This window comes from Cylas formicarius, unplaced genomic scaffold (assembly GCF_029955315.1).
Source record: "Cylas formicarius isolate icCylForm1 unplaced genomic scaffold, icCylForm1.1 PGA_scaffold_3__17_contigs__length_32017465, whole genome shotgun sequence".
NCBI lineage: Eukaryota > Metazoa > Arthropoda > Insecta > Coleoptera > Brentidae > Cylas > Cylas formicarius.
Window position 1 is genome coordinate 14,618,641 of NW_026844326.1, and position 26,467 is coordinate 14,645,107.

At 34.2% G+C, this 26,467-nt stretch overlaps 1 pseudogene; it reads right to left on the reverse strand.

The window, feature by feature from the left end:
* Positions 1-1,844: 1,844 nt before the first annotated feature.
* On the reverse strand, positions 1,845-3,346 carry LOC132699694 (uncharacterized; annotated as a pseudogene).
* Positions 3,347-26,467: the final 23,121 nt, after the last annotated feature.

Here is a 26,467-nt window from a genome sequence, read left to right on the forward strand (position 1 = left end):
ATCTAGCGAGATAAAAAAAAGTAACAAAACAGCCTCTTATTGCTAAAATAATAACCGCTAAGAAGCTTGAACACGTAATCCAGCGGCGGAAATGCAATATATCTTGACAACAATGGAAATTTAACGAGTGAATGAGATGCCATGCCATGATCTAGATGAGAAACATCAAAGAAGTTGCAAAAAATATAACTAGATGGGAGGCTCGGATGAAAAAAGTCAAAACACTAAACATTCATATCATACAAAGGTTAAGCAGCACAGATATTGTTGGTATTAACCAAGTTTACGAAATCATGTGCTTAATTCGAGGCCACGCGGGTGATTATTTACAATTTTTCCCGCACTTCTGTTGCTGCAGTTGTACGCGGGTCGTTTTGATAAACTACATTTAAAGCTATGTTATATACTATTTAAGCTGTTTACATATGTTAAAATAATATAATAGTATTATTACTAATACTTTTAAAAATCGCACCGCGCCTCTTTCTGGAAAAAAAAAGTGCTCATATGGAAGCCGAAGCTCACTTTTGATGGGAGAATTTTAAAGTGCCGACGCCTAAAGGCGTGTACACATCTGGCGAACGCCTTCGATAAATGTGTACGGCCCAACAAACGGTAACAAACGCATGTGTTTGCCTTAGCGAGAGTTCGCTCACTGGGCAGTACTTCAAAAGAAAATTGAATAACGAATTGGTTTGACTGTGTTTAGTGTGTACGCTTCCAGTTTGTTTGATTTTCTGTTTTGCGATAATGGAGTCGACTAATTCTTCTTGTTTAAAACTTATTGGTTTATATCGAGAACGGGAAGTTTAATGGAATCCAGTGCATAAAGATTACAAAAATAAAATAAAGAAAATTGATGTCTTGGACGACATCAGCAAAATTATGAAAGGCGATACAGGGGAATCTTTATTCCGACATGTGAGACAAAAACAAGATACCTGTTTTAAAACTGATTCAGGAACCGACACAATTTTTAAATCTAGCTGGTTCGCTTTCAAATATATACTTTTCTTGATGGACAAAGTTTATACCAAAAGAAACTAAAAACACTGAGAAATAAAAAACATATTTTTTTATCAAATAAAATATTCCTACATATGCAAATGTTACGTATTGTATACAGTATGGTCGTAAAATTCCCCCTCTGCTAACGTCTGAACATAATATTATGAGATATTGTTTTCAAAGAAAAACTTGAGATGAGATTTTTTCAATGTTTTCAATTGTTGATTATTTGGGTCGCTTCCCTAAAAAGAAAATCAGAATGCGTCAAAAGTTGAAATGTCAACTTCAAATAGGCAATAAAATTGCTTTGAAAATGAGGTTTAACGCCACCCTTATTATTTTTAAAAAATAGAGAGGGAATTTTTTCGACCGCAGTGTATAGGCAGTAATAAGACAGAAGTTTCTTATTCGCCACCTAATTTTTATGCATTTGTATTTTGCCAACTCACGCTACCTTCGCCCATAAAATATTCAGCAAATTTCTAATTGCTTCACAATTTGTCGAACTTTTTCGTCCTATCTTAAGGAAGAATTTCCCTGCCTCCAAAGTCCAGGAATAATTTTTCCTTCTTTCTCCTCATTAAATGATCCTGGTGGAGTGTAAGTCTTGCGGGAATGTTTACTTTTTACTAATTACTACCGAGTTGCTTTTTCAGGTGATAGTAGCATCACTTTTCTCAAAACTATAAAAACAGCTGACATGATGCCGAAAACATTTTTTAATAATACGTCTTGCTCTACAAAGTCTAGAGCTAAAGATAATTTTTGTAGAACCTTTTTTTTTGTTCTGCTGGATAGCCCTTCATTATGCTCACTAAGGCTAGAAGCATTATCTCCTATACATAGGTAACTTTCACATCTCTACTAGGTAGAATGTCATCAGGTGTTGTTTTCCAGAATATGGAGTTCTTTATCTGAAATCCTACCTTGGCAGCCAACATCAGCAAACAAATAGCAATAACTATACTAAAATTTGCTTTATAATTAAAAGAGTCGCTGCCACTGGGTATTGGTGCCTGAAGTATGCAATGTCTACCATCTATGGCACCAAGGCAGCGAGGAAAATTCTATAGAGCTTCATAATTGTTCGCAACATATCGCCATTCTTATTCAGTTGCCAAAAAAGCAATATTGTGAAAAATTATAAAACCACAAACTTTTCAGGAGATGGTTTGACCAAGGAGTCAATATCAAGAAGAAGAAGAAGAGGAGGAGAAGGAAGAGGAAAAAGACATGGCCAACGATGACATGGCTGTTGACGAAATTGATAATGACAAACAAGTAACAGAAGTACCAGAAGGAATAAATCTCAAAAGAAAATCAGATTTTAAATCTCCCCTGTGGCTTCATCTCCCCTCTGGCTTCTGTGATTCGTGGGACAAGTAGTGCTATCTCTAAAGGCCAAGAAGAATATCAAATATTACAAGAAACTATTGCAAGTAAAAACACAAGAGACGATAGCACAATTTTTGGAAAGCATGTAGCGGCAAAGCGTAGAAAATACAGCACCCATATACAAAGTGAGGTGGAACATATAATTGCAGATATTCTGTATAAGGCTGATTAAGGAATTTATGAACCTCACGTCTCCTCAATCAGTTCCATTAACCAGAAACAATATTAATAAAATCAACCCAATCAACACACTTATATATAATATCCTTATAAGCATTATTCTTCAGTCACTCAAAGCACCAGTACTGCTTTAACATCATTTTCAGCATCAGATGGACCTCTTTCTTATGAAAATGAGTCTTTTATTTCGGAGGCCCCATCAAACCTGACGCTACAGCAACCTGATAATCCGACGACACCCATTATATGTTTTATTAATGCGTTTACAAATATTCTTTAAGAAGTTTTTTGATATTTTTTTTTATGTGAACTCTAGACTTGTTCAATAAATACTTAAAGTATATTTAACTATTTTACTCACCTTTACGTATTCTTGAAGACTATCAATTATAGCAGAGCAAACTTCTGGTATCATCCTTGAGATGAGGTGTTTTGAAATTTTAAAAGTATACATCATACTTGTATATGAGTCATTAGTAGCTAAATATCGAAGGATTAACATTAACCTTTCTGTTGGCGGTATCGCCTCTGTAAAGTTTGTATCTTCTTTCACGATTTTTGGACCAATTTCATTTAATAGCCATTCAAAATCAGTAGACTTCATTCGGCAAATTTTTTGAAAAAGTCCGTATTCCATTTAAGCTTTGAGATCACTAATTAAGTATATCCCGCTATACCGACTTTAATCGTATCAACAATTAGTTTTAAAACAGCTAATGTTACATGCAGTCTCATATTTACAATACTGCACTTTACCATCCATATATTGTCGGGTAGGCAATAATTTGTAATAGCCCCCGTAAAATCGTCAAGAGAAACATCTGAGGCTATAAAAACAGGCTGGAATGAGGCAACGTACGTTATTCTGCAAACTTTGGTATTAAAATGCGCACCTTTTAAACTATATGGTGTTCGGAATGTTTCATATTGGTGGCATATATGTTGCTTTGACCCTACCGAATATTTATATTTGGCAGACAAATGGTTCCTTTGACGCCGCCGACAGAGTCGGAGAAATGCACCGGCTTTCTTTAAACTTAAGGCCCGAACGATCTTGTCTTGTATGGGGTGCATAGCTGTGGGGTTCTATATCGATTATAGAATGGAGAAATTAATAGCAATTATCATCTTACTTAAAATTATTATAATAGTTGCTGAGCAAAACAATTTGATAATCTACCAAGCATAATTTTCTGTAGGGCAAATGCGAAATTTTAAACGTGCTGTGATAAACACCACGTTGAAATCCAACCCGACATTGAAGTTCCGCAAACTAATGGATCCGCTACGTGTTTCCAACGAAATGTTCCACGTTACGAAGCGCAGCGTCGTCCTCGGCCAAGTTTAATGAAATTTTTAAGCTGCCCCGGTACGCGTGGGTAAAAACACGTCCGTTGAAAGTAATTCTCCCGCAGTGCCAGAGTACAGGCCATGCGAGCGTTTCAAAATCATTTCCGAACGCTGACACGTCGTTATTTCGTCTCTGTCGACCGACCAACGCGAAACAAAGAAAGCGTCATGCCGAGTAGGTGGGTGCTATTCCGTTCCCAACAGAATCGTTACGTCGACTTGGGTGCGGAGTTGTCAGGTTTCGTTCGTCAGAAAGCAAACATTTCAGAATAGCTATTTTAAGTACAAGTGAGCAAAGTTTTTTTTTTTGTTGCCCGCTCGTGGGGCCAACCGGGCGAGTGGAAAAAGGTATTACTCACGTGTTCTAAACATGATTTTCTCCATAATGGTAAAACAATTTTTTTTTATTAAATGGTACACTTGCATTATTCGGATTTTGAAATTAAGCGAAACTATTGTCCACGTATGCAACAAATTATTGTAGGCAAAAATAATTTTCTGCCACTGAATTCATACATCGTTTCGAGAATTTTACTACGAGAGCGAAATAAAAACGAAAAAGTACGTATCGTACATTCAAAAAAATCTAATTTATCTCCATATACAATATTTGCAACCATAACACTACTACATGCTCACTACAATATACCACAGTAGGGAACGTATGGCATTTATTTAGCCGCCTTAACACAGCAAATACAAGAACATGCTCAAAAAATGTAAAATGGTACAGTGGTTAGTAAAACAAATAGACAGTTCTATGAATTTAGTAAGCGCCGAATCTTTTATTTTAAACGTGTCGGAATATTTGCACGAGCCGGCAATGGCGCGATGTAACCAGCCTTGGGTTTGTTCCACACGCGTTGGCCTGTCGTTGCCGCTGTCGGTTAGGAAGGCTGCGTTGCCGCCTCGTGGCGCGCCAGAAATAGAGGCCGACCATCTGCTTTCTGAAAACCGATAGGTATGCTGCTTAAAGTCTTTCTGATGGTTGAGAATATGTTGTCCTTTCCGCTTAGTTTAATCAATTTAAATTAAGTCATATTCATAAATGTTAAAAATTACGGATTGTTATTTGTACGTTCGAGTACCTACTTAATTGGAATTTTGAAAGGAAATGTCTAGGAGAATTGGGTGCGGATAGTTTCAGTTATACTTTTAGTATGTACTTGTACATATAGGTATACCTAGTTTCTTAATGCGACAGTGTAATAAAATGTAAATTTATACTGACAAGGACCATTAAACAGGATGAACAACTGAAAGGTTATATCGTAAAGGTCAGATCTATTGCAATAATCGTTTTTCGTATTTCAATTTTGAAGACCTACACACCTCGAATCGTTCCTAAATTAGAGTCACATCATTTTGCATACAATAGAAAGACGAGTTTGGCGAGGAAAAGTAATGTGACCGCGATGTTACTACAGTAGTTTATTGGAATAAAAATATAAAATAATAATACATGATTATAATTGAGATATTACTTATTATAAAATTAAGTAAATAGAATCTTAAATAGAAGCCAGAATAACATAAAAACAGAAAAATTGTAATAAATATTATTTACAATACAACTTCATTTGTAAATTTTATAAATTTTAGTCATCGTGCTCCGGGTAGTCAAGTGAACTATAGTCGTTGGAGTCCACAGACATATTAAATGTTTTCTAGGGTGTTATCAGCCTCCCACAACTGTCGCAACGTCACTCATTTCAATCGAGAAATTATTTACGCCTTGCTACAAACCCTTTTACTTGCGCCCATATATAGGGTTTAATATACTGATATGGAGGAAGGTGAAGCATCTTTATGTTTCGTGTTGAAGCGATTTTGTCGACAACAAATTTCATATAAAGAGGTTTATTCAAATTTACAATCTCCAGTAACTCTTTTTCAGCATATTTTTCTAAAATTGCTTCGTGAATATTTTTTCTGGTAGCTGGCATTATTCATGACTACAACAGACCCAGGAAGAATAAAATCTAGTATTTGCTATAAGTAGTAAACTTTTTGATAAACTATTCTGTCAGCATTTTTCCTGGTATTGTAAAAAAATGATGTTTGTGACAACCAGCACGGGTTTTCTCGGGGTAGGTCCACTGTGACTAACCTGCTAACTTATCAGCTGGATCTGTTGGGTGCTTTTGAGAAGTCTAAACAAGTGGACAGTGTCTACATGGATTTTTCGAAGGCGTTTGACAGAGTTAGTCATGAGCATCTTGTTCATAAGTTTCGGGCCATGGGACTGGGTGGTACTCTGGTTGAATTTTGTCACAGTTTTTTAACAGGGCGTACACAGCAAGTCCGAATCAATAATTATATTTCTAGCGAAATTGTGGTGCACTCACTATGGTGGTGCATCATTTATGGACGCTCAGCTTCTTCAGAGTTCGTGGTGCAGAGAAAATGGTCTGGATCTAAATGTTGAAAAGTGTTTTAGTATTACTTTTTCTCGCTTAACAAACACCCTTCAAAATAGATATATTATTAACAATACAACGATAGAGTGTATCACAAAAGTTAGGGACCTTGGAGTCATCTTTGATAGTAAACTGACTTTTTTGGATCAGCTGGAGGATATTGTTGACAAGGGCATGAGAGGTTTGGGTTTTATTAGCCGTAATAGTACACTGCTCTCATCCGACTGTTTTAAAACCCTTTATTGCTCCTTAGTTAGATCTACACTGGAGTATGCATCAGTAGTGTGGTCTCCACATTACAGATGTCTACAATAAGTTTCACATTAATTATGTTCTGGTATTCGAGCCTTTTGGGATAGATAGTCTGGAAATTAGAAGAACCCACTCCGATATCTTGACGTTTTATAAAATTTTCAACGCTGTATATAACTCCTCCAGTCCATTGATTTTAACATCTATCAAAGATGTCAGAGCTCCCCAATGTTTTGTATTCCATTTCATCACGTCACTTTCATCAACTTGTACTGATACATTCTTCATTCTTCATTCTTCATCTTCTTAATTTACCAGCAATATCAAAGGCTTCGACGCATCAATCTTAAAAATTTGCAGCGCTAGTAAAATAATTACGAAGCTGTTAGAAGTACTGAGACCAGATTCAACAGTCAATGGGATAAAATACAATAAATGGTGGACCTCATCCATTGTAGTGGAAACCAATAAAGGACAAATTTTGTAAACAAGAACAAAACATCTCCGACCAACATAGCTAATGCTTAACCAAAAAGGTTGATGAAGTATTGACTAACCAAGTGAGACACGTGAGACATAAAGTAGAGCCATCTCCTCTAGTAACACTTCGCAGAAGTAGGCAGCAAAACATTCATTGAAGAAATTCAGTGTGGAAACTGATTTTGCAGGATCGTCATGCGACTTACTATGAGATTGAGGTATATTTGGGCAATTGACATCAGCTCAAAAAAAGGCTCGTGTTGATTGGTCGAAGGAAATGCTAAAAAATACGATCGCGGTGCTTTCAAATAAGTCTATAATATCATCAGAGGTGATGAATTATGGATCTATGCATATGAACCTGAAAGTAAGCAGCAGTCGACTGTGTGGGTCTTTCAGAATTAGACAAAGCCCACAAAAGTTTTCGTGCTCGAAGCACCTCGAAACAAATGGTAGCCTGTTTTTCAGGACAACTGCTTCTTTGGTGAAAGGTAAAACAATCAATTCTAAATGGTACAAAACCATTTGTTTGCCGAAAGTATTCGAAGAAATTAGAAAAACCAACCGCCGAAGACGAATCACTCTCCACGACGACAATGCTAGCTCTCACCGATCAGTGCAAACAAAGAACTTTTTGAGCATTAAAAACGTTGATTTGATAAGCCATCCACCATATAGTCCTGATTTAGCAAGTAATGACTTCTTTTTATTACCATAAATTAAGCGTAAATTTTGTGGGCAACGATTTTTGATACCAGAAGAAGCGATTGATGCGTTAAAAAAGCATATTTTGGAGGTGCCCGACTCGATGTGGGAAAAGTGCGTTGATGATTGGTTTTACGAATGCAACAGTGTATTGATCATCAGGGTGAATATTTTGAGAAACAATAAATTTATATTTGTTGCTAGCTTATAGTTTTTTATTACAAATCCCGAAATATAAAAGGTAGCCGTCGTATTGCGTGTCATGTCATTCATTATATTGAGCTAACAATATATTTTTCTACTCAACAATGAAGTAGGCTTAAGCGAGACTGAATAGCTTTGCCTGTTCGTCTTAATCTTTGAACCTATTTCATTGCTATAAACAGAGCCCATAATGCGTCCGATTATCTTTTTGTGCAATATTTTTCTGTGATATGTCGCACCTTGACAATTCTAACCTTTGTATAGAAAGAAAGTCACCAGAATATGGCGAACTTTGCCGCCAGTGATTAAAAGTTTATTTGGTCCAGACTGTCCCGTTTACATTTTTGAATTTTGGAAGTGACTGTAAAGATTTCGTCACTTTGTCTACGAATGTAACGAATGATAAATATGGATAACCGAGCACCGAACATTAGCCTGGTTCTTGTTCTGTGACCGAGTACAGAAGAATATACTTAAAACCCATCCTCATTTATACTAAGGTGCGGTTTTAGGACCGTTAAAAGTCACACAAGCTAAGGCATTTCCTTTGCTGTTAAAGGAATAATGTGAATAATAAATAATTTGAGGGTTATAGCTGACCTAATAAGTCGAGAGAAATTTTATACATTCCATACCACCAGGCCTCATACGTACTGGCAGCGGGGGCGGTTTGTAATGATACCGTTCTGTGTTGGTAAAGATTCAACGAACCCATCAATCAGATGCAAAATATAAAGCAGAAACTGGTCTTCTAGCGTGAAGCGATCCTGGATCTCAATCAATCAGTTTGCTTTCTTCCCATTGACGCCAGTTTGCCAATTATGTACGAATGGAACAAAACGATTTTCGTGAATGCCATTGATACGTCCACCGGGTGAATATAAAAACGTTCCCAGCGAGCTTTTAACGTTTGCCGAGCGCGAGCAATCCGGCAACGTCGTCGGTCTCCCCGTCTCACTTGAAGGTTTTCCCTAGAAACGCGAGGCCTACTAAGTCGAAGGCCGTCGACCCTGGACGAACGTTCAGCACCGAAGTGATTAAGCGGGTTTTTACTGCGTCGTTCGTCGGGGCTTTTGCTCGGCAACACGGACGGTCTGAATATAAAGTTTATCTGCTGGCGTTTAATATTTTACCGAGGCGGCGTTGTGTGCGGACTTATTGCCGTAACATATTCTAGTTGGCCGACTTTCGTTTGTTCGTATTGGTGCAACGGGACATTCGATTTATCGTTTGTTGTCGTATCGTCCACGTTTGTTTGGCATATGGATGTAATATCGTAACTGCTTGTGTCACTACGAATTTTTTGACGTTTTTCGTTGATCGATGCGCTCACAGTGGCGAAGTCAGAAAACTTTAATTATTACCTAGTGCTGTTAGATTATATGTTGGTCGTAATGACGCTAAATATTGAAGCGCTTCAATAGATATAGCGTGCGGGAAGCGTCATTTTCCCACGTCTGTTTCATTTCCCACTGATCCGAGGCACTGGACTTTTTCGCGATTTTACCGCACGGGTTTGGGAGCAATCGGATGTTTTCGGAGATTTTTTCCTTGCCTTGAATTGCGATGGTCATGTCAGTGAATGTGTTCGTGTTGTATTGCGAAAATGTATGGTAATAAAGTATAGTATGCAACACGTTCGGTAAACTTTTTAAGTCCCTCGTTTATTAAACACTCGCTCCGCTCGTGCCAAATAATCTTGTTAATCAAATGCCGTTTGCTGCACTTGTTGCATAACATACTATTACTGCACTTGTTGCATAATGTACTATTTTCTACTCTCGTCTGTAAAATACCTAATTACACACCGATCTAGCGTGCGGGAAGCGTCACTTTACCACGTTAGTTTCGTTTGCCACGGATCCGAGCCAGTTCGGGCATTTCCGGGATTTTACCGCACGGGTTTGGGAGCAATCGGATGTTTTCGGAGATATTTCGCACGCCTTGAATTCTGACGTTTGTCAATTCTGACGGTCATGTCAGTGAATCTATTTGTGTTTTGCGAAAATGTACCCAAAAAACTAACGATCATAGAAAAAGTATAGTAGTGTTGTAGTTCAGAAGTTTTGTAAATAGTATTACGGTAGCCTGGGGTAGTTTCTTTGAAAAATTAGCGATGTTGTAATCTGAGCAGCATATTCTGAGAGAACACAGGAGTAAAAATGCCACATCAAAATAGGTACGTCATTCATCAGCAAGCATGAAAGCGCCCTCGTTCAGGTTCAAACTAGAACTCAAACAAAACTCACGAAAACTAGTTGAACTCAACATCTTTATCAGTTTCAAAACTAGTGCAATTTTTCGGAAATGATGTTTTATTGTCAACCCTCTCTCGATATTTATAACGATCTTTTTTTTTTAATTTATATTAACACCTGGTATTCTATGGTGGGTAAGGTATGTATACCGATTATCTCATGGAGATACAGGAACTATAACAAAAAGGAAAACAAAAGAAAATAAATAACTATAATTAAGTTTGGGATATGTAATATTATTTTCTAATTCGATAACAAATGTCTAAAGGTAATGAAGATAAACGACAATAACACTTACTATAAGTATACCTAAATTAAAGATGATTATCCACTCATTCTGTGCTATCCGCTGTAAAAAAAATATTAAGGTAAAGTATTAAGGTACATACATGTTTGGCCAACTAGTTGCTCCAATGAATTATTATTATACTCCATTAAGTTACTCTGCTAAGGAGAGTGGTTCACCGTTAGCTCTCATAACTTTTCTCTGTTAACTTGAAATTCGTCAGACTTTCCCATTGATATGAAGAAACATTTAAAAAAAGCTTAATTCTTATCAATATTTTTTTCGCTTGTTTTCGAAATTCCATTCCATTTATGAAAATTCTAAGGTTCTTTAGCTTGAATAAATGAACATAACAATTAAATTTAGATTCACTTGCAATGGCCAATTCGATTTAATTTACTCTTATAAAATTTATTTTATTGTTAATTGTTACACACGTTAATGGGTCAAGGCAGAATATTTTTGGACGTACAAAATAATTTCGTTTGATTGCACGGCGAAGATATTTGATATCACATATTTTTTGGAATATTTTTTATCTTAAAAAATAAAATAAATTAATGGGTAGTAATAAAGCCTTTTTTATTGCTAACTCGGTTATTCTATAGAAAAATATTGTCAAATATAACATTTTTATTTGGTATTCAATGTTTTCTGAGCAACTATCGGCAGATTCGGAAATTAAATGTTATTAATAATAATACATTTTCAACTTTAAATTATATTAAATTAAAGGGAGAAACTTACACATTGATTGAATATGAACAAAACCAAAACCAGAAATGATCAATTTGGTTGATTTTGTTATTTCATTACAAATTTATTTGGCAACCAAAATCGGTAAAGCTTCAGCGGGGTCCCATAAACCACTCGCGTAATAGAGGTAAAACCTAATATTGCCGGTCTTCAAAAGGGACCTCACGTCAAGGCAGATTAACCCTGGTCTGGGTTCGCCTTCAGCCTCTTACGATGCCCAACGTCTGTTTGCTACTCTGAAATTTATACCTACTACGCACCCTTCGAGCGAAGGATGTTTGGGACACAATATTTCTCTAGAGCTCCGGGTAAAATGTTTTACGTTCGTTCGAGTACCTAAGGGCGGACTTTTTAGAAGAGCTGGGCCAAATTTAAGTGAATCTCAACCATTTATTACAGCCTGGAGTTCAAGAAGAACAGCGTAATATTTGTGTCGCTTTGTTTTTTAGGCAAGATAAAACCAAACTGATAGCCTAAACAATTTATTCGGTATATATATTGGTTAGTATAAGTTACTTCAATAAAAAAAAACAAAAATTAAGATGCCTACTTTATTTTAAAATAATAAAAAAAAAAAGAACTCTTTGGTTAACAAAATATAAACTCTAGAATACATAATAAACAAAAAAAGAAGAAGAACTGACAGCGCAAGCAAAATGCAAGTAAAAAAACGTCATTTCTGCAAAGCCAGTACACTTGCACAGTACACATCGTCTGTCAAGGTCCGAGTCTTGGGACAAAGAATCTGGTTCAGATTCCGCAGCATCGCCGTCCTGGATATTCCCAATTAATTTGATATCTATTTCAGCCCGCTGCAAAAGCGGAACTAGAATAAAATCGTCGACAAATTTGTCATTTTCTTCTAAATTTAAGGTAGACTGAATTGTAACAAGTTTTTGTACCTTATCTTGTGTCAGTCTATTTCTTTTTTTAGTATGAATAACACCATGCAAAGACCAGTTTCTTTCTGACGAAGCGGACGATGGAGGTCCATTTAAAATTCTGGAAGCAATTGGCATAAGTGGCTGCTAGGTACACAACCCCTGCCACCATATAACTGGATGGGTACTGTTCGCAGATTCTCATAGAGAATTCCTAGTAAAAAATCCCGTTTCAGTCCTGAAGTGGGCTAAATTTGCCATTAGTTCTCCTGTATTTAAACGTAATAATTGAGACATTTGCGAAATAAAATCAATTGCCAATATAACTTGGTCTTCTTGAACTGAGGTGGCTTTTACTTGATAAAAATCCATTCATCAAAATAAATAAGAACTAAAAGTTCAGATTTTCACGAAATTTCGTGAAAACGGGAATCAAGAAGATTTGCCGCAAAATGAATTCGGACTCAATCAGATTTGTTTCGCGGAAATGTGTAGGGGATTCACCGGTAAACAAGTTGTCATTGTTGTTACACTGCACTTATTTTTTAAAATATGTTTGAAAATAATTGTATTGAATAATATTTAACACGTAAACCTCCCTTGATATTAAAATGCTTTTGGATTTCGTTTCCAACAAAAATTGAATTTTTACCAAATTTTCCGTTTTTTTTAGAATTTTTCCGGGAAAAAAACCGGTTTTTTCCGACAACCAATTTTTCCGGAAATTTTGAATCACTATTGGGTAGGTACGTTATCAATGTCGTATATAAATTAAATTCATAAACATCTACAATTTCTTTAGTAAGAATGAACTCTTCTGAAGACATTTGAAAAAATGCAATTAGGTTTTATTTTTACAAAAATCACATGATTTAACAAACCTTAAGGTTTTTTTTTTAAATATATAACTTTTAGTACAGCCTGTATAATAATAATAATTTTAAAAAGTGATTGTAATATACTTTCCACATTTTTGAGAGCTCTATAAAAAGCGGGTGTTAAAATTGACCTCTATTGTAAAATGAAATATTTAGTGAATTTTAGAGTTAGACTTATTCGATTTGACCCTCCGCGATACGAGAATTATACCAGTGACTTTGAAAATGAATGGGAGTTATCAGTTATCTCTAGAACTATCTGTGTTTCCTTGATGCGCATTCTAGTCTGTCTGGTAGAATTCGGTACAATAAGAGGCGAAAAAGCAGATTCAGACTGGAATCTAATCGAAAGCGGTAACTATTTGACCCAGAAAGGGCGGTTTTACGTCGATATTTGCTGGTTTATACACGTTTTCGTTACCATAAAGGCCTTTTTCGATCAAAAAATGATAGGTTTAGCTATCTGCAGTTTGCATGCGGTTTGCGATACGATGTGTGTGGGAAGAGCCGATTATGACTGGATTCTGTTTAAAATGAATAAGAAAAACCTACCAATCCAAGAAAGTAGGTTTTTAAGTATTTTTCGGCAGTCCGATAAGTTATGAAAATACTGTTTTTGACTAAGATCTGCTCAAAATCAAGAGGGAAAACCAATTATTTATCCCAGAAATAGGAGTCTTAAGTTCATATCTGCATTTTTGAGGTAGATTTCGATACAGCAAAAGACGAAAAAGCAGATTCTAGGTAGGTATTAAATGACAGAACCTGAGAAACGGCTTCTCAAAGGTTTCTAACCAAATTATCGCATGTTTTTTAATTGCATATAAATTTAGGACTTTCAAGTTGTGCTTTTTTCAAAATAAATATCATTTTATAACAAATATTATTGGATTCCAGTTTTTGAACTTGATGAGGGTGGTGCTTTGCGTAGCAGGCGGCTGTGGTAGCTTGCGTTATCCCTGACAATAACACTGTTATAGGGAATATTTTTGTAAAGATTGTTTTGAAACCAACTTCAAAAAAGTTCGGCACTTGTATCCTCATGATAATCCAATCCCTTTTTTTATTTTCTGAGGCAGTTCGTCTTCTAAATTGCCATCTCCACTGCGTCTTCAAATTCTGCGTTGTTTTCCACGTCTTCTTCTAACAGGTGAACATCTGCTTCATTCCACGTTCTCCACATTTTAAAGTGTTAAAAAACAGGAACCTTCAAAAAATATTTAATTTTAAGATTCTAATTAATATTTATCTTTATTCTTATGACGTACCTTTATCTACCATGAATGTAATCTATATTCTTGAAAAAGACTGTTGTTGTTTACAAATCGAAGAACTATGTAGAAGACACAAAAATACAAGAAGATAAATAGAGTACAGGTACTTACCCTTACCCTTTGGAGTATCCAGTGAAAACAGCCTCGCAGGGTCGAGAATCAAGTACATCAAGATCACAGTCAAATTCCTCGGTGATATATACGAACATATTGCAGTTTACATTAAACTCATAAGAACGGTACATATCACCTGATGTTAAAATAAACGTTTCCACTTATTCGAAAATACCCCGCAGCATTAATGTTTAATAAAATTTAAAACGATCTATTTAGGTTTCAAATAAAAATTTCTAGTTTCTACAAATATTCGTTACGGTCGATCTCAGGCAAGACCTACTTAATGCAGAATAAACATCTGTTGGGATGGTTTTTACCACTATCCTGCGAAGGTTTGCTGTAAAATACTTAAAACGTCAAAGCAATAAATGCACTATATTTTTGGTCGTATTATATATAAATACTTCGTATAGTACCCTTTAGTTGTCCAGCAAACGAAAGTTAACCTTAATCTAAATTTAATTAGTAGGTAAACATGTATCACATAGGGCGAGTTTTTTATTTTGAATAGCCATGCCGAGTAGCTAGCACCAATATACAAATTGAGAAAAAGTATTTATTGGAAGTCATGTTCATGGAGGTGCAGTTGTGAAGAGTTGTTAAGATATTATAATATATATTAAGATATTATAAGAAGACTTGAATAAGACTTCGAATTTGTGTGCTAAATTGGGCACTTTGTATATCGGAAAGAAATGCGGACTGACTGACTGAAATTGTGAATTTGATTGTTAGTACGTCGAGTTTTGATTTAGTCTTTTAAATAAATGGGATATTGTAGATTGTTTTGTGAACGACAAAAATAATGCAAGCAAGCAAGCTACTGCAACTATTACGACCAATATCCTAAAAAAAACAACCTCTTTAAACATGAAAAGAAGCGATCAAAGGAAGCGGTTTGAGGAGCCCTGAAAAATGTTTCGAATGTTTACATGGTACTTAAAAGACACCAACAAGACTAGCAAGGACTAACGGTAGATGAACTGTGACAAAACACTCACTTGCCACACTAAACTAACTAAAACCTTTCGTCAACATTAGAATTTGACCATGCAATTGTTTTCTGTATTGTAACGTTAACGTTAACGTTTTTTTTCTTCATTTAAAAGTTTATCGTATTCCTTCTCCTTTTGATTCTCTATATAAGGGGACTTGTAGATGTTATTTGTTTTTGAATATACGAACTTTGACCGATATTTAAATATCTTAAAAATGCTATAAAATTTTAAGAGAGTGGAAGGCAATGTTTCAGTGAAACTAAAGAAAATAAAACTAAAAGACCTTCGGACTTCCATTATCGTTAAACTGGCTAAGAAAGTCAGTAAGTAACTCAATTATGAGTAAAGGGCTAACATTTTCTTCCCAGAATATGAACGTTGGATTTGCAAGCTCGTTAGAAACATAGAGGCTAAAGCTATGGGATTAATTTGAGTTAGGGTGGAACGAACGAACGGTATTACTGAATCAGACGAATATTATCAGCGAGGAGCTAGAAGCAATCGAAGAGTTGAAGAATGATGGGACTATCTAGCTTCTTCCGGAATATAAGGACAAAGCTGCAGTAATAATCAATGAGCGAGGAAATACTCACTAAAGACAAATATGTTAATATCTACTGACTATAATATGACACTTGAAGAAAAACCTTTCGAACTTTGTACAGATTTAAGTGGTTAAGTGGTTATGGGCGACTAGTGAGCCGCTTGGAACTATCCCTGTTTCAAGAAATTCAGCGACCAACAATTTAACTAGATTTATTCTTCAACTACTAGTAAGTAAAAGAAATTAATTTGTTAACAACTATAAACATTTCTTCGGTTAAGATTAAGTCTTCCAGGCACCTTTGTTTGCTTCGACTTAGAAACCTTTTATCAATACACCTGTAAATAGGTAGACATTGTCGAGGTTCGGTTAAGGGACGACACAATATTTTTGAAAAGGATTTTCCGGTCACTTGATGGAGTGATAGAGCTGTTGAGATGCTGTCTGTATAGGTTCAATTTTTTCCAAGAAAACTCAAGCACAATATCAAGTATGTAATAGTTTTGGAAGTTCTTTTTTCAATGATTTAAAAATATACAGGATGACTTACGTAAAAAAAATAGTTTTATGTTGATATATACTACGTAACAGTTGCTCTGGAAATGTTTCAATAGAAACATAAAATTTTCCATAAAAACTAACAGATATTTTTAAAAAATGGACATTTTGGAAAAACACTCTATAACTCTGGAACTTGAACAAATATCCACTGTTTATACCATGTTTTTTTATGAAAACCGAATAACATAACATAACATAACATTTTAATTGACTGTATTTTTTTTTAGAGGTATCAAGGTAAACAAAAAAACAAAATGTAGGGTCAGTGGCCAATTTTTTTCCAAATGACGTATAAAACAAAACACTATCAATTTTCTGACATGTAATTCTACATCTATCTATATAGAATATCTTATTCCAATTAAAATGATGTAACACATTTTATATTTTAGTCCACTCATTTTTGACAAATAGACAAAAATCGGAAATTTTTATATAATTTCAAAGCGTGCCTTGACTGACAAATAAAAATATGTTTATGTTTGACATATTAGTAAGCAACGTCGATGGTTAAATTATTGTCCAAGACATTATTGTTAAAATGGTTTTTCGCGAATTTAGCATCCGTGAAAGGAGTGATATGCTTCAAGTATACTTTTTTACAAATAAAAGTGCAACAGCAGCTCGTCGTCAGTATATTAGACTTTATCCAGAGCGCCGAGCTCCTTCAAAACAGATTATATTAAATTGTATTAAATGCTAAAAAGATATTCCGGAATCATAATGTTTTAAATGAAGAACATAAGGCAAACATATTAGCATTCTATGAAGCACATCCGGTTTCCTCTATTACTAGAGTATATGAAGACGCAGGTATTTCTCAGGGATCAATCCACTCAGTTGTGAAAGAATAAAAATATAATGCATTTAAATTTAGTAAAACTGAAGAACTAAGTGCAAACCGGTGTCAAAGGAGGATGCGGTTTTGTTTGGATTTTTGAAATAGACATAATGAGAATAACAATTTTTTGAAAACCATTTTATGGACTGAAGAAAGTTCGTTCACTAAAAGAAAAGACAAAATACGCGATAACAGCTCTTTCAATAATCCTACACAAATAAACGAAATAAAAAGCCAGGGGTACGAAGTAATTAACTTATGGAGTGATGTCATAGATGGTGTCATCTTGATAACATTTTAATTGTCTGTAATTTTTTTGATTTTTGAGATATAAAGGTAAACAAAAAAACAAAATGTAGGGTTAGTTTGTTTCCGTGACGTATAAAACAATTTCAATTTTCTGACAAATAAACCTACATTATATTTTTGTAATGGAACGCCCTGTATATTATATATATATGTTTAATAGAATATCTTATTCCGATTAGAACCATGTAACACACTTTATATTTTAACCAACTCGTTTTTGACAAATCGGCAAAAATATGAAATTTTTATATAATTTCAGAGTGCAAATTTAAGTAGAACAAAAACACTAAAAATGAATATTCCAAATACTGCTGTATGTGACCACCATTTTCCGATCTGTCCGATACTTATAGATCAAAAGTTAACTGGAGATCAAAATTTGCAACTCTTAGAGCACCAAATAGAACACTATATAGAAGATTTACCCTAAAATATGTAAATCAGCGCTGATCATATGGCAGCAAGAAGGTGCCTCTTCTCACAATGTTGTCCAAGTTAAAAATTTTCTTAACATGGAATATCCCTGGGGTTGGATAGGAAACGACGAAACTATGGATTTGCCAGCCAACAGCCCCAACTTAACTTTAATGGATTTTTTCTTTCTGGGACACAAAAAAAATCACGTGCACTCGTTGTAATAATGTCGTGGAACTTCGGCAAAGAATTTCAGAGGCAATCAATCAATTAAGAGACAATCCGGAAACGTTACTAAATACAAGACATCATACAATTAGAGTGAATGAGAAATTTGTTTCAGGAAAATGGTGGTCACATCCAGTAGTATTCAGAATAGTTAAAGAATTTTTTACTTTAGTGTATCTTGTCATTTTTAATGTTTTTATTCTATTTTAATTTTGCACTCTAAAATTATATGCCGATTTGTCAAAAACGAGTGGGTTAAAATATAAAGTGTGTTACATCATTGTAATCGGAATAAGATATTCTATTAAACACATATATAATATACAGGGTGCTCCTTTAAAAAATAATGTAGGCTTATTTGTCAGAAAATTGTTTTTTTGTTTACCTTCATATCTCTAAAAACAAAAAAGTTACAGACAATTAAAATGTTATCAAGATAAATTGAACGCACGGTACATTCACACGTAGTTGAGGCATGTTTGCCTGAATGAACTGCATGACTTATATTGACACGTGTTCCAATATAATGTTTATGAACCAGTCACCCTGTGTGTTAGCCATAAAAAGTACCAATATATATATATATATATATATATATATATATATATATATATATATATATATATATATATATATATATATATATATATATATATATATATTATTCACTGAAGCTCACTATAGCCAGTCATCTGTAGAACTTTAACGGTCCTTTAAAATGAGAGTTCACCCTCGAAGTTTCGACTGGAGGAGGGGAAGCCATCTTCAATCTGTCTCGGACTGGATTTGTTTGATACAGACTCACAAAATACGAGTAAAGTACCATAATATCGGCACCGGTTTTGAATCGTGAATAAAGTTCCGTGAAATTATTGCCGAGAGATAAACGTCCACGGGAAACGGCGGGGTTTAAATTTAATCCCAAGGTCGTTCGTCGCTGGCGCCCAAGTTCACTGCCGCCGATCGAATGCGCGGAATCGCCGACCGGATCGGAATCACTTAGGTAAAATAAAACGCGCAAAATGTAAATAAATATAATGCGTCTGGTCTCTTCCCCACCTGTGCACCCGGTAAAGCACGTGGGCTCGCACAAAATGTTCGCACGGCCGTGTTTATTGTTGTTATATTAGGCCATTAATTGGACGGTTCACTCGACGCGAAAGCGAAAGCGAACGGATGAAATCGCGATAAGACCTCCTTTTTCATCAATTATTCGCTTTTTCGTTTCCGACATGCACGCACATTGTCGAATAAGTCGCGCGATTTTAGAGTGAATTTTTGGCGTGAGTCAAGATTGCATCGTATCTCGTGGCTGGCTCACTTTAAAGGTGAAATCACAAGACGCACACTGGTTCAAAGGGGGAAAACGGAAACAGATTTTCTTTTGTTGAACTCGTTTTATATTGAAGATATGTATTTATAAAAGTTTTTGCCGAAATATATTTTGAGAAGCATAAAAAAGCGGTTGACAAAGTGATATAAAACGGGCTTCTCAAATTGATCAACTTAATTTCATAGAATCTTTTATCGAATAGTTTTCGTTTTGATTTTTGTGTTCTCTACCCTATCAATCCTTAAAATATTACTCTATTTTTGAAAAATGGGGGAAGGAGCACTTTTATGGGGTACCTTATTTATTTTTTGACATAGAAGTTTGCGGTTTACGGTCGGGACAATATTCTACTTTCTTGTGAAATTAAAGATGCCGTCAACAAAATTATCATGGCCCTCTTGGTTTTTGAGATACTGGATACTTTTAAATTATTAAAGACTTTAAAAAATCGTTCTTTTAGGTTTTTTCGGATCTAGTGATGTTGTTTGCTTTTTACTTGCTCTAACTTTAACTAACTCTAATTAGGTATGAAGAAAACATATATTTGTTTAAAATGGAACATCCCATATTAACTGGAAATCATTTAAGCTTTTCAGAAATATATATATTCATAAACAGATGTTTCAAAAATTAAGCTCTTTTTTTATTTTATTTTATTAGTAGGAGTAGGCCATGGGTTAATCTATTAAAAACAATATCCAGGAAGACAATTATTAACGCACAACAAACTTAATACTTCAATTATTTAAATGTGTTTTATACGTTATGAACTACTATTTGTAATAATTTTCAACTTGTTATAGTTCGCTAACGCAAGAATTTATAGGAAATAACATTATATCTGAAGAATATCAACATAATATCATACCTAAAACTTCAAATTGGAGACCATTTTGAAGTTGTCATCTAAAAATGGTCTTATAAGTCAAGTCCAGAGTTATGACTTGGGCCACCATCTTGCTGAAGGTATATATCATTATAATATACTAAGCGAATATCTTTGAGTAATTCTGGAATGACTTGTTCAAGAATGTCTAGGCAATTACATGCAATAAGATCTCCTTCATAAATTCGGTACACTATTCGTTGTCCCAAAATAAAGCGTGCATGTTGTGCCATTTCAAAAATTAATGGTGGTTTTCTGTCAACCAAAACCGAACTTGAAAAGTAACATTCGTAGGACCATACAAAAAGTCTCCCGAAAGAATCTTTGATTCGTATTTGCTGCTTGTTCTATGTGTTTGTAAGATGATGACAGCGTAAACAATACATTTGTTTTTCTTTGCTCCCGATTCTCCTTCAAAAAACTTTTTTTACGTGATTGAATAAAGGATTCGTGCCTCGCTAGATTTAGTTTCAAACGAACAAATATATCTGGAAACGGTTGTCGTCTCTCTGGATATCTAATATAACCAAACTAACCAAAACTATATCCCTGCGGTAATATTATTCCGAAGCTTCTTGGGCATTTTCATTGCATTGTATAAATACCAACATATCATATTTTTAGAATTTTCATACACTGCCATTATCGTAGAAAATTAATTCGAATGAAATAAACACAGAAAAAACAAATGGTTAGGTAATCAAAAATTTAATTAAAAACGAATAGTCTTGTAAGTTTTTGACGCATTTGCTTATTTATTTTTAATAGATGACTCATAGCCAACTATCTACTTAACATTACAATAACATAAAATTTATTATATTTTCGTTGTGCTTTTTCGAAATTAAGTAGAGTCTTTTGTATAATAATAACTGCTTAGATGTATCTTATTTTAAGCCGATTTAGTTGATTTACTGTAACCTGCTGGTATAAATAAAGTATCAAATGAAAGAATTATGAGCTTAATTTTCAAAACAATTTTATGCTAATACATATTTTTGTAAAGCTTAAAGGATTTTAAATGAATGTAAACAATAATATATAGGGTGTTTAATTTAAAAAATATGTTTGCTTCATAACTAAAAAATAGTTAGAGCAAGTAAAAAACAAACTATGCTACTATAGATTCTACTAATCACATATGAACGTTTTAAACTCTTCATAAGACAATGGAGATACGATGGTTGTCTCAAAATCGATAGTTTTGGATGTCACTCTGAATCTCAAAAACCAAGCGGGTCATAATAATTTATTGATGGCATCTTAAATTTGACAAAAAAGTAGCACACTGTCGCGTAAACAACGACTCTCTATCTTTAAAAATAATTGATATATCTCGGGTGAAAAGCGCATCCGATTTGGATTGTTACGTAGAATTCAGTGTAGTAGTCAGTTTTTTTCTAAATGGTTTCGTCTTTTTGAAAACAAAAAAAAAGGTTTTTTTTTTTTTAATGGAACACCCTATATCTTATAGGCCAATTTGATTCCGCTTGGTATGAGCTTCTCAAAATGTCTAACACTAGGGTTATTTGTATAAATTCAATTAATTAATTAATTAATTTAATTGCATAATTTTTTCTTTTATCATGGCCAACCTATTTTTTTCGATAAAAATTAAACATTTTTTAACCCATTTTCTCTAGCACCACAAAACAACGCCTTCCTTTTCAAAACTTCGAAAAATACGACATAATTGATTGCTTGAATATTTGCGAAGGAAGTATCACTGATGCGATGGACATGTAGGTATTTTAAATAGATAAAAATTTTGTATTTATTGAATAGCGGAATGAATGAAGGTTTCCAGAGAGATCACAACCAAATCGTGCTACAATATCTAAGCTAAAGGCGAATTTACTTAGATTTGGATGCTATTCAATGTGAGGGATTGGACTGGTCTGGATTCGCAATCACTACTAAGAGTAGCGCAAGACAGAGAGCGATTTGCCGAATTTGTTGCCAACCTTCTATAAGAAGACAGCACCTTAAGAAGAAGATAGGTTTTCTTCTTTTTATAGGTTGGTTATAGGAAATTTCTCCGTCTAAAAGAAGTGTCCGATTACTAGAGGCGTTCGTAACGAGAAGTTTCACTAAATAAAAGGTTGTAACTAAATAAAAGGTTGTAACTAAAGTCAGTGGTAGGTTAGTATCCTCTTTTTGTTTGTTTGAAGGTCATCGGAAAAAACCTTAAACAATGATAAATGTTAATGAAATAAAATATTGTGGGCTTCGATTGTCTTTAATTATGATAATGCATAATTGGGTGTTTTAGAGTAGAGAGTAGAAAACAGTAATTTAAAAATACCATAAAATCTACAGCAAATATCCGATCGCTGAGTGGTTAAAGTGATGGAGCCAGGAGTTACAAGGCGATCTTGGCTACGTAATGACAAATTCAGTACAAACCTGCCCGGCGTATTCCACAATGTGCGGAAAGGAAAAAAAAAGTGAAACAGGTCTTATTGCGATTTCATCTATTTGCTTTTACTTTCAAGTCCAAATTATCTCATTTCACTAATTTTGTTTATTTTTAAACTAAAAAAACTCCTAAGGAAAAATGCAGAAAACGCAGTCGTGAGTGTAAATATCAACAGAAGAAACAGTATGACATCAAAAGAAACAGGCCCTAAGATTGCAACTTAATTGCCTTTAGAAGCATCGAAATTGGCACAACGAAACCATGTTATCGTGAAGTACATCGTTAAGTACACACATTAAACCTATCATTGGCCAATTTTTTATTTCTCACAATTTCTGAGAACGCGATGCCTTTTTACCAGATAATATTGGCGTACAAGTGCTGATAACAAAATTCGTTGCGAAGGGAATCACGCAAAAAAAAATCTGGATGGTATAAAGTCGGATGTAAACCCGATGTCTGCTTCAGTACATCTTCAGCGGTTTTATTGGCGATTGTTCGAAAAACAATAAAAAATGTAAGTACGATTTCAAGCATTTTTAATTTATGATTTCTTCACTCTACCGGAGTTTAAATTTAGGATTTGTCAAATATGTGCGACTTGTCCAAAATATTAAACATATAATAGATATTTCCCAAAAGAAATAAAGATGTGTGATAATTCATTGGCGTTTAAAAAAAAAAGTGAAAGGGATACTTGAGATCAAATGGCTGTACTCGGTAGAAGAGTAATTTAGTTAGGGTGTCTTTCTACTCACTTGTTTATAGATTACTCTAGTCTTGGATAAGAAGGTTTGGCGACAATTCCTTTTTTATTTTGACAATTTCCTATACAAACGTTGTATTTGTCGTTTTGGAAAATAAAGATTATCATTATTATTATTATTATAAAATAATTAACATGAATCGCAGACATGGAATATAAGAAACGCCATTTTCCAAAGTGTCTACCTATTTATTACAATACCGAAAAAAACATAGTAAGGAATATATTTATAAAATTAATTTAAAAAGTTTAAAAAATTGTATTTGTTTCGGCATGTTCTTCGTTTAAAGCATCTAATAAGTTAAAATTTACTACAAATGTTAAAAATGTATATTAATTTACATAAATTAATGTGTATGTGTTTCTTTCGAACCTCTAATTTTCATATAAAAATGTCAAATGTCAAAAATATTTAGTATAATCTATATAGAATGATTTAGCCTTAAGGTTCATTTAGATTTATGCCCAAAATAATATAGGCTCAATTACTGGTTACCCACTTTGTCAATATTACGATTTGTTTCCTGTTTAACAATTAGAAGTATACACATTATATATAAAATAATAAAAAAATAATTATTTCCAATGGTATTCGATGAGTAATTGGAAAAATTGTAAACGTCTTTGGCTTTTCAGGAATAACCCGAGTAACATCCAATGTAATGGTACAGGTGGTATAACCCCGAAATATTCATATTTGAATGCCCAGTGCGTCAATCCACACAATGGTAAGTCAAAAAATCTGTTCTTTTAGACAATTTTAGAAAAGTTTCCGTAGTTGCCGTATGCATATTTCCCGTACTCTTTGATAAAAAAGAAAAAATGGAATTTTGATATATATGCGAAAATTTTCACCGCCTGTTTTCCTTAATTTTTATTGACAAAGTGAAAACGGTTCTGACTATTGCCATTTATGGAGTTTTTATTGGTTTGTAAATTGAGTATTGTAACGATCATTGCCGAGAGGCTCCAATTTACTTTTTTTTTTATCTTGAATAGATAGTTTCAAACTGCTTTGAGTTCGTTTTTGCATTGCACTACACGAGGTGTGTTCAAAAATTAAGTTGACTTTTGTAATAGGACGGGCTACGTATATTGGATCTTCGATATATTTTGTTATGTTGGTACAAATGTCCCTAACATATGTTCACAGTTTCAACCAGTTGCACGCTTACTTTTTTTTGTAAGACAGAAGCCTTAGACGTGTTTTGTGTGCTTAGCGATTTTCGTCTGTCAAAAAAAAATGGAATAAAGAAACACAGAACAGCAAAACACTTGAAATATTGACAACGGCATATAGTGAAAAATGTTTATAAGTGTCACAAGCTGTTCCAAGATGGTCAATGATGAACCTCGCTCTGGACGCTCCAGCACGTCAATAACTGATGAAAGCGTCGAAGAAGCAAAACAAATGGTGTTGAAGAATAGTCGAATCACTATTAGATAAGTGGCTGAAGACGTCGGCATCTCTATTGACTCGTGTCATGCAATTTTTTCCGAAGTTTTGAGCATGAAACGTGTAGCAACAAAATTTGTTCCGAAACTGCTTAATTTTGGTCAAAAGAACCGTCAAACCAGCATTGCTCAAGAGCTGAAAAACGACGTCGTAACTGGTGACGAAAAATGGGTATATGGTTATGACGTCGAAACCAAAGCCCAGTCGACCCAATGGAAGAACCCAGAATCGTCAAGACCGAAAAAAGCATGTCAAGTTTGATCAAATGTCAAGGCTTACAGTTTAAGTTAAGAATCTGCCGTTTGCGAAAATAAATACGAAGAAAACGCCCGGAATTGTGGGAAAACAATTCATGGATTTTGCATCACGATAATGCACTTTCTCACTCATCGTGGCTTGTGTCTAACTTTTTGGCCAAAAATAAAACTACAATCATATGGCCAAATCATATGTTTCCAAAACTTAAGAAACCCATGAAAGGAAGGTTTGGAACCATTGAGTAGATAAAGAAAAAACCGCTGAAAGAGACTCAAGGCATATACCAGAAAGTGCTTACCTGAAGTGCTTCGAGGTTAAAAAAAAACGTTGGCACAAGTGTATTATATCTGGGGAAGGGACAACTTTAATTTTGATAAATAAATAAATACTCTTTGATAAAACTTAAAGTCACCTTTCTTTTTGAACACACCTCGTATATATACATATGTACAATGATTTTTTTTTGAGAGGGTTAAAGGGTCAAACGTAGTAGATTTACGTAAACATTTTTCCTATCTCCATATGTTCTAAATGCAGTTAAAAAACCTTAAAACTTCAATTAATCAATTGATATATCACAAGTAAACTCGTTATTGCTATCTAGACTGCGCTGAGATTTTTGTCCGAATAAGTTTTTAAATAAAATAAAGGAAGTGTGGTTCTTATCTCTTTCCTCAAAAACCAACACGATAAATGAAAAGAACTGTGTACTTGATTCTCTTATTGAAAATATATAGTTGATCTGGACTGCATTTTCAATTTTCTTATAAGAAGTTTGATGATTTAAGAATGAAGACAATCAATCACAAAATTTGTTTTCATAATGTTTTAAATATATATTTTTGAAAATAGAACAGAACAGAAGAGTAGAGTTTTACATTTTCATAATTTACATTTCTTCTCAATAAAAACATAAAGTTGATGAACATTTCTATAAAGCAACCCTGGTTGCACTAAAAATGTACTCTTAAATTTTTTTAATCTAAATTTAATTCTTAAGGTTCCTTGGT